This window comes from Pundamilia nyererei, unplaced genomic scaffold (assembly GCF_000239375.1).
Source record: "Pundamilia nyererei isolate P.nyererei 1_Seehausen unplaced genomic scaffold, PunNye1.0 scaffold00053, whole genome shotgun sequence".
Classification (NCBI taxonomy): Eukaryota; Metazoa; Chordata; class Actinopteri; order Cichliformes; family Cichlidae; genus Pundamilia; species Pundamilia nyererei.
The window spans coordinates 1,968,789-1,978,278 of NW_005187454.1; positions in this window are offsets into that span (position 1 = coordinate 1,968,789).

Below are 9,490 nucleotides of genomic sequence, written 5' to 3' on the forward strand. Positions count from 1 at the left end.
TTGCCAAGCTGACGGTCAGTTAGGAGGATTGTGTGAAGAGTTTTGCAAAAGTGACCTAAGTATTGAGAAATGTGTCCTAGCGTCTGTAAAAAACTGTAATAACAAAGCTATTCTGTCATTCAGACCGTGCACCAACAGTTTTTCATTGAATGTTTGTTTCATCTCCCCATCATATGCTGCTACTCTTTTATCCATTTGCACAATACTATGTCACTTTAGAATCACCTGCACTGATAGCTAAGCTAAGCTATTTATTATTTCTCAGGATACAGTCATATTGTTCCTCGTTACAGTTATTTGATCTTATAATTTGCACTATCCTACTGTATATTACTGTATACTTGTATTCTATTGTACATATTGTATATCTTATTACTCTGTTCCTCTGCCTCTCTTGCTGCACTGAGCATGTGTATGACAAAATAATTTCCCTCGAGATAAATAAACCTCTTCTTATGTTATCTTATCTTAAAACGCCGTTTTTACCGTTTCTTCCTGCAGTAAATATAAACAACGATAGTATTCAGGAAGAAAACGAAACATTGCAGATATTTTATCATAACTCTGGTTTTACGTGGCCGATCAACACAATTTAAAAACTGGTATAAAGTCCACACTTTTTCCGTCAGTTGTTCCGTCTGTCCTGCTCACATCTCCAGTGGTTGTACACGTTGTCAGTAACGTGGCTTCACTCCTCATCAGCCGCTTTGCTCGCTAAAACACCGGTGTCGGCACATAAGGACGCTGTCATAGCCTGTCAACGACATTGATTAGCTGCGTATATATGAATGTGAATTGCATCATTGGCTGGACTGTGGGATAAGGTGGCATCGTTCTGATCCCATACTGGAGCAGCCAGTCACTGAATAACACTGCAGAACAGAATTGTTAAAGTTTTAATCTTAATTTCAATTCAGGTGAGATTTTTTTTGTGCACAACACAGATTTTCTGTGCGCAGAGACCGTGCCAGCAGTGCGCAGCTTAGAGGGAACATTGAATACGAGGTTAGTCATTAATATACTGCAACAACATGGGAATAGAGCAGCTGCCAGAGAATTCAGCAATAATGAATCAATGGTAGAGCAGGAAGCAAGAAGAATGAGCTGAGTAAAGTTTGACTTATCTGACTGTTTTGTTTTGCTTAATGTGCCTTCTGGTCCAAAAAATATGGCATGTGGTTAACATAATGAACATATAACTATACAGGTTAGTAAAATAAACTGATGGCTGTCTTTGGCAACACAATAAAAGGTGTTTCAGTTAAAGGTTTTTTTCAGAAGCATTTATTTATTTTTATTATTTTTATTTATTTGTTTTTGCAATGATTATGAGGTCATATCCTTGAAGAGTATACATGATTTCTCCAGTGTGTTAAAAATGTTCATAGTTGTTCCCTTTATCAGCTTCCTCAGCCTATTTCTCGTCCCTCTCAGCAAACTGTTGATTGTGAGTCTAACAAAAAGTTATGTGGTACACAGCAACTTGTCAACAACTTCCATAATCTACAACTTGTGTAGCTGATGGAAATAGCTTCATAAGCCAGGGCAGTAATGGTTAGGTTATGTCCCCCAGAATGACCAGTGTCACATCTATTTCCCCAAAATCTAACGTCCAGGGCGGTAACAGTCTGTTCTGGTCTGAGTCACAAAGCGTCAACATTTATATACAAAAGCTTCATGTTATTATCTGCTAGACTTTATGAAATGACAGAAAACTGTGGTGGTGGTGGTGCAATAATTAGCTCTGGTTCTTTCTGTGCGGACACTGCATATTCTGCCCGTGTCTCTGTGGATTCTTTCTGTGTGATTCATCTCAGAGCCCAAAGATGTGGGGTTAGATTAACTGGTAATTGTTCATTCACTGCAACTTTATTGAGAAGGTTAAATGCAAAGTTTTGATTCGGAATGATTTTCGATTTATTTTTAGGTTTATGTTAGTGTGTATTTGGTTCCTACTTTTGGAAGTTGGCCTACAAAGCCAACTTCCAAACAGTTGTAATTCTAAGCAATCACAACTGTTCTAAGTTGCGATTGCTCAGAACAGTCATGTTCTAACACTATTTCTCAGATGCAAGATGAAAGTAAATACTAATGTTTCATTTTGGCAAACTGATGTTACCAGTGTGCAGCTCACTTTCTTGTTCTGGGTGGATAGAGGTTGGTACAGCTCAGCATTGTCCCCTGTGAGCTGAAGTCCATTTCAGTCCAAAGACAACACAACTAACTCCAGAGTCGCTCATTCCTCTCTGCCTCTGTCATTCTTTTTGTATCTTGCCAACACCCTCTATCATTTATATGGCTGCTTTTAAAGACAGTCTCCATGGCGACGGCGTGACCCCTGCTGCTGCTCATCAGTAGTGTGTCTGATTGATAGCCAGTAGGTGGCCATAAAGGCTATCTGCCGTTGCCAGATTAGCCCAGACAAACATGGCTACTAACCAGCCAGAAGTGTTTACTATGGAAAATTCCGCCATCTTCAGTCTGCAGATTTACGAATATGTGTCGCCTGAGCCTTACATGTGGGCTTGTGCTGTTTCACACTACGTTTCTGCTGTTTCATTTGAATAGAAGCACCATAAAGTACAAACAGAGCTCTCTTTTGTTTATTCGTAAAAGGGTCTTCCCTTCACAGCCTGCTCTATTTTCACTAATTTCTCTTACGAGGTGCAGGTTTACAGTCTGGAGTCATCTTCATCCCAGAGCAGGTGGATGAGATTAAAACAGAAGGAGCTTGAGGGGGTTGTCACAGCATTTCTGTCCTTCCTCTGCTGGGCCTGTTCTTCTGGGAACAGCCTTCATCTTCGCTCCATATGTAGGTCGTTGGCCTTTTGTGTGTGACGTTGTGCTTCCACCAAGTGTTTGGCGTTTCCATACCTCTCTTACATTCTGTGGGTTGTCATGGAAATGCACTGGGGGCAGCAGCAGCAAAGTTACAGTGGAGGAAAGAGTGAGCAGTGGGAGGAGGTCAATTAGTCCGGGCCTCTTTTGTGAGCCTCTGCTGGCCTGTTGATGAAGAGCGCTCTGACTAGAGATGTTGTTGGCTTCAGGAAAAAAGTAACTTGGAAAAACCCAAAAACTGGGGTTCAGCTCTTAGAGACAGTCACGCGGTATGACGTTAGATTTATGTGGCTTTACTAAAGCAGAACCCAAATAGCCCTTTCCTGAATGCTTCTCTTTTGAAGTGCAATTTCTTGCACTATTGTGTTGATTTGGCTCTGGTAAAACGAGCTGTGAACAACTATTTACACACTGAGCTCATAGTGTAAAGAAAACACTCTGTATGCACAAACACACTAAGTGCTCTCACTCCAGCCTCCAGATAGGTTGCAATTATGTCTGCACATATGGTAGGAGAATATATATTTGAAAGGTTAAGTGTGATTTTGTCTTTTTGTTAAAAATAATCTTTTATTGTTGTAAAGTAGGTCAGGGTTGCTTTTATCATGTGGTATTGCTCTGGGATGCAGAAAGATATGCCTTAGTATCTCTTGCTCTGCATTTCTGTAGACTGCCACTGGTTTTATGACCCAGTTTGCTGGGTTGCAGCTGACCCACTCTCTGTTTTCGCCAGCTGCCAGTTTACTAGGAATTTGCTACACTATAACTAGAGGAATATAAGTTTGCTTCTTTCCTGCCTTTTTGTAAAGCTTGGGTATTCTACTGTCTTAGACTTTCAGTGGTCAAATAATGTATTTTGTTCTTTTCTAACATTCAGACTCTAGTAGTTTTTTCTGTGAGCTATAGCAAACCAAAAGCATACAACCTAAAAAGAACTGTGACAGTGAATGAAAACAATAAAGTTAGTTTAAAGGCCTACTGGAAGTGGGAGGTTGTGTAATGAGTTTTATTTTTTACTTTTTTAACCTTGTGAAATTGCACTATAAGATGTGGTCTGAAAGAGACATTCAGCAGGAAAATATATGCAAATAAACATGTCAAACTCTACTTAGATTTCAAAAATAAGCTTCAGAACTTGACTCAGAGGCACCACTCTAAGTTTTTTAATATCATTAATAAATGTTCAGTTAAATTACATCACGAAGCAATTAGTAGCTACACATGAACCAGTGCAATATTTGACCCCTACATTGAGGGGATCAGGTGGCTCTATTGTTTTATGGTCAGTGTTTTCCTATCATGGTTTAAATCTGGGGAATAGTCACTGAAAATTAGTACAAAGTCTTTCTGAGAGAGTGCCTTTACAGTCTAATTCTTTCTTGATTTTTACCAGGGTCTATCCTGGGCCTTGATCTGCTCTGGAGCCTCCTCCCAGTAGAACATGCCATAACCACCTCAGCTGGGACCCTTCAATGAGGACGACCAGGAGCTCCTTCTCGAATGACTGAATTCCTCCTCCTATCTCTAACCAACCTTTGGAGAAAGCACGTATCTGTGATCTAATTACCACAGGTAAAGGTAGGAACCAGTGAATCATCAGCTTTGCTTATCTCTCTTTACCACAACAAACTCTGAGATACTTAAAGATATCTACTCATCCTTGACCTGGAGTGGGAATTCCATCCTTTCCTCGTGAAAATCATGGCCTCAGACGTGAAGGTGCCAATTCTTATTACCACAGTTTTACACATGCCTGTGAATATGGGCTCAAACTGTGGTCATAAATATTTTGTACTTGTAAATCAGTTTTGTTCTTGTAAATCAGGATTTGTAAAAAATATGTGTGAAACTCTGCACTCAAGTTTCAAGTTACAAGTACGAATTTTGACCCTGTTTTTCTTTTTCTTTCATCTGATTGGCCAATGTCATGTCAATCACAAATTTAACTATCCAATCAGAGAACAGATGGGTTTGGCAGTCAGAGGGGCGCTTTTTTGAACTGCAGGTCCTGGAAGGGTGATACAGTTTGAAGCTGGAAGATCTCTGTGTAAATATCCGATAGCAGCTAGGTCCCCTAACTTTCAGCAGCTGTTGAAAGGATAAAGTTGTGGTATATCAGTGGTTAGAAATACCATTATTACTTTAGGATTAGTTTAACACAAAGTCAGGGCTGACCCGGGACCATTGCTGTGAGTCACAGTGTGCAGCATAAAGGTCCTTTCACATCGGACGCAGGCTGTGCTGCTAATGCTAACTGCTAACTAAAAGCCAAGGATCCAGAATTTGTTGCACTGGCTGCTGGGCTCTGTGGGTTTTTGCAGCAGCTCTACCTGTACTAGATGCACCTGCTCCTTGTCGTTTCTATCTCTGACTTTATGTCCTCTACAAGAGTTTCTGGGTTTTTTGCTGGTTCTTCAAATATTCAATAAAAACATGTTAAAGGAGAAAGCTTTGTAAGTATGCTCACTAATGAAGACTGTCATTTCAACAACACTGCCCACCCCCCCACAAAACTCAGACCACCACAGACTGTTCTCCTTCGTGGTGATGAAGGAAAACGCTGGGCTGGCATCTAAAAGGGCATTTATTCCCTTCAAGCACCTGAAGCTCCATAATGCACCCCTCCAATAGCCAAACCCACCTGTTCTCTGATTGGATAGTTAAATTTGTGATTGACATGACATTGGCCAATCAGATTAAAAAAATAATTTTTTTAATTAATTTGGTCAGTTCCCAACGTGATTGGGTACAAAAAGAGAGAGGGAGTTCCTCAGAAGTAAGGTTAGACAGAGGTTCACCAATGTGCAATGCATAAATAAAATAAACACCTACAAACATATTATGAATATCTCATTACGTACTGTACATAACACCATCAAATGATTGTGAGAATCTGGAGAAATCTCTCTGCATAAGGGACAGGGCTTAAAATCAATATTAGATGCGTGTGATCTTCAGGCCCTCAGGCAGTACTGCATTAAAACAGTCACGGAAATCTGAACTGTAACTCAAAACCTCAGCTTTATTGCTGGCATAAAACAAAACATAAACTGAGCAATGGCAATGAACGTGAAACACTGACACGAAAACACACAGGCATAATCTGAGGATGCGACGCGACACCGAGCATGGGAAAACACAGGGCCCACACACACAGGGCAGCAACGGGGGAATCGGCAACAGGAGGGAGACACAGCTGGGAGAGACCAGGGCCAACGAGACAGGGGGAACAAAGCTGCACACACCAACACAAGACAAAGACCTCCACAGCAAAACAGGAAACATGAATCACAACTCAGAGACACGGACCCAACACAGAGAGACAGAAAACGACACATGGAACTAGACATATACTAAGCAGACACAACCGAAGAACAAATCCTAAACACAAATAAGCAGAAACATGAAACTCTAATAATAAACATCATAATCATCATCATCATCATCATCATCATTAACACAACAAGAGAACAAGAAAACAATCCCTGATGCAAAATTAAACCAAAACATAATAAACTCAAAATACTGGGTGGAAACTGACCCAGAACCGTGACAAGTGGAGGAAATAATTATTTGATCCTCTGCTGAATCTGTATGTTTTTCACTTACAAAGAAATGAGACGTCTCTTTTATGGGAGTTTCATTTTCACTGAGAGAGAGAATATCAGCCAAAACCAAAAACACATGACATAAAAGTTATGCACTGATTTGCATGTCAGTAAGTGAAATGAGTATTTGATCCCCGAGAAAATTATATGAGTTAGTACTTGGTGGAGAAACACTTCTTAGCAAATATAGCAGTAAGGCACTTGTGGTTGGTCACCAGATTTAGACACGTCTCACGGCCGCGGTATGACGAACGCGGCCGTGACTTTGGCTGACGAGCTGAACACTTTCTATGCTCGCTTCGAGGCTGCAGCTAAGGACTCCAACGATGCTAGTGCTAGCGGCGCTAACGGCTGCAGACAGGAAGATACTGCCAGCACTGGAAACGTGCTCGTCATCTCCGAGCATGAAGTAAGGAGAGCCTTCAAGAGAGTGAACACCAGGAAAGCAGCAGGACCAGACGGCATCCCAGGTCGTATCCTAAGAGACTGCGCATACCAGCTAGCTCCTGTGTTCACTGAGATATTCAACATCTCTTTATCTCAGTCGGTGATCCCCACATGCTTCAAAGAGTCCATCATTGTTCCTGTCCCGAAGAAACCCCACCCTGCTTCTCTCAATGACTATCGCCCTGTAGCCCTCACCTCAGTAGTGATGAAGTGCTTTGAACGCCTGGTCAGAGACTTCATCATTTCTTCACTACCAAACACACTGGACCCACTACAGTTCGCTTACCGTCCAAATCGTTCCACAGATGATGCCATCTCTCATCTCCTCCACACATCACTCACTCACTTGGACACTAGAAGGGGGAATTATGTTAAAATGCTCTTCATAGACTACAGCTCTGCATTTAACACCATAATTCCCTCCACACTCACCACCAAGCTGGAGCATCTGGGACTCAGCTCATCTATGTGTCAGTGGATCTCCAACTTCCTAACTGGCAGACCACAGGCAGTAAGGATGGGCGGACATGTCTCAGCCTCCACCACTCTCAGCACTGGAGCCCCCCAGGGGTGTGTTCTGAGCCCCCTGCTGTACTCTTTGTACACATATGACTGTGTGGCCACTACCAGCTCCACCACCATCATCAAGTTTGCTGACGACACCGTCGTGGTGGGCCTGATCTCTGATAACAACGAGACGGCCTACCTGAAGGAGATTAGGAATCTGGAGAACTGGTGCCAGAGGAACAACCTCCTTCTAAACGTCAGTAAGACAAAGGAGCTGATAGTGGACTTCAGCACTAAGCAGGAGAGGAACTACCAGACCCCCGTCATCAACGAGTGCCCAGTGGAGAGAGTGGACAGCTTCAAATACCTCAGAGTTCACATCACGCAGGACCTGTCATGGTCCTGTCACATCAACGCCGTGGTGAAAAAGGCCCGACAGCGTCTCTACCACCTCAGACGCTTGAGAGACTTCCAACTGCCCTCCAAGGTGCTCAGGAACTTTTACTCGTGCACCATAGAGAGCATTCTGGCGGGAAACATCTTAACCTGGTTCGGGAACAGCACCATGCAGGACAGACGAGCTCTACAGAGGGTTGTGCGGTCAGCTGAGCGCACCATCCGCTCCGAGCTCCCTGACCTGCACTCAATCTACAGCAGGCGGTGCTGGACCAAGGCCAGGAAGATGGTGAAGGACCTCAGCCATCCCAACAACAGACTGTTCTCTCTGCTGAGGTCAGGAAAGCGATTCCGCTCCCTGAAGACCAACACAGAGAGACTGAGGAGGAGCTTCTTCCCGCAGGCGATACGGTCTCTCAATCACACCACCACACAGTCCTGACCCACACATACAGTTCTTACACACACACTGGACTTTCTGGACATTGTTCACTCATCACTTTAAGCATATTTGCACTGCACAAGACATAATGTGGATTGCACAACACTGGTCACTATATTCTTCATTTCCAGTTAATACTTGTACAGCTGCTGTTATTGTGTATATATTTATATTTCGTCATACATTCTTATATAGTTCTATACTGTGTATTGTGTATTTTGTTGTACAGTTATTTCATTTTTAACTTTAATTTTTATATTTTGTTTTATTCCTTCCTAGTTAAATTTACCCTTTTTAATTTTTCATATTTATTTCCTATCTTATTCATAGCCTTTTCTTTTTTTTCTTTAGGTCACGAGCAGTTGTCTAAGCATTTCACTGCATATCGTACTGTGCATGACTGTGTATGTGACAAATAAAGTGTGAATTTGATTTGTCTCAGGAGGTATTCCAGCCGATTACTCTTTACAAACACCGTCTACATCATTTCGGTTTCTTGGCTGCCATTTGGCATCTCAAAACTTCAGCTCCCTCCACAAATTTTTGACCGGACTTTAGCTGCTCCTTTGTTGTCGGTATGTGCTGCTGGTAAAGTTTCTGGGCTGCCTTTCCTCATAACAGCCATCCCTCAAGATTCTCTCCATTTAAAGCAATGCATCATCAGGGACTATAACAGCTAGTCCTTTTACTGAATCATAATGGGCATTAGCCTGGTGAGCTGACAGGATTTTGGGTTAATAAGTCAATTGAAGGGCCATTGTGCATCAGCCCTATAAGCGTTGACAGCAGTCCAGTCATTTATTTTCATTACTGACATTGTATTGCCCAGTCAAGTCTCTTAATGCAACTGGCCCCTTGCCTAATTTAATAATCATTCCAGCCTTGTGCAGATCTACAGTCTTGCCTAGAATAGTAAAATTCTTCGACACCTTTTTCATTTCTCTATGTGCTTTCTGCATTTAATCATTAGCTGTTTTTAATCTCTGGCTGTCTTCCACAGCCTGTCTTTTTTTCTGTCTTCCTCAGAGATGGGCAGTAACGCGTTACAGGTAACGAGTAAAGTAAGGGATTACTATCGCAAAAACGGTAATTAGATTACTGTTACTTTCGCGTAGGAACGCTGCGTTACTAAAACCGTGATTTTTTGCGAGAATGTCTCATGACAGTGACGTAAGCGAGTGCGACGTTCGTGACAACAGCTGTGTGCAGATCAACAATGGATCACATATCGATTGTGGGAGCGAGTATGAGC